A 205-nucleotide genomic window follows, 5' to 3' on the forward strand; every position below is an offset into this window, starting at 1 on the left:
CTCCCATCCCTCAAACTCCACCACCACCATCACCCCCCCCACTGCTGCTCGGACCAAATTAAATTGAAAGCAGATGGAGCGGGGCCTGGACTGTGCGTCGTGTCAGATTGTCGCGGCGCATTAGCCCTGATTTCACATTGAGACTGTCTGCCCGGCCTGCACCAGGAGAGGAACGCCACCGGAGACAGAAGGAGGAGAACGGAGG

The sequence above is a fragment of the Cynoglossus semilaevis genome, chromosome 12 (assembly GCF_000523025.1).
Source record: "Cynoglossus semilaevis isolate Cse_v1.0 chromosome 12, Cse_v1.0, whole genome shotgun sequence".
Lineage (NCBI taxonomy): Eukaryota > Metazoa > Chordata > Actinopteri > Pleuronectiformes > Cynoglossidae > Cynoglossus > Cynoglossus semilaevis.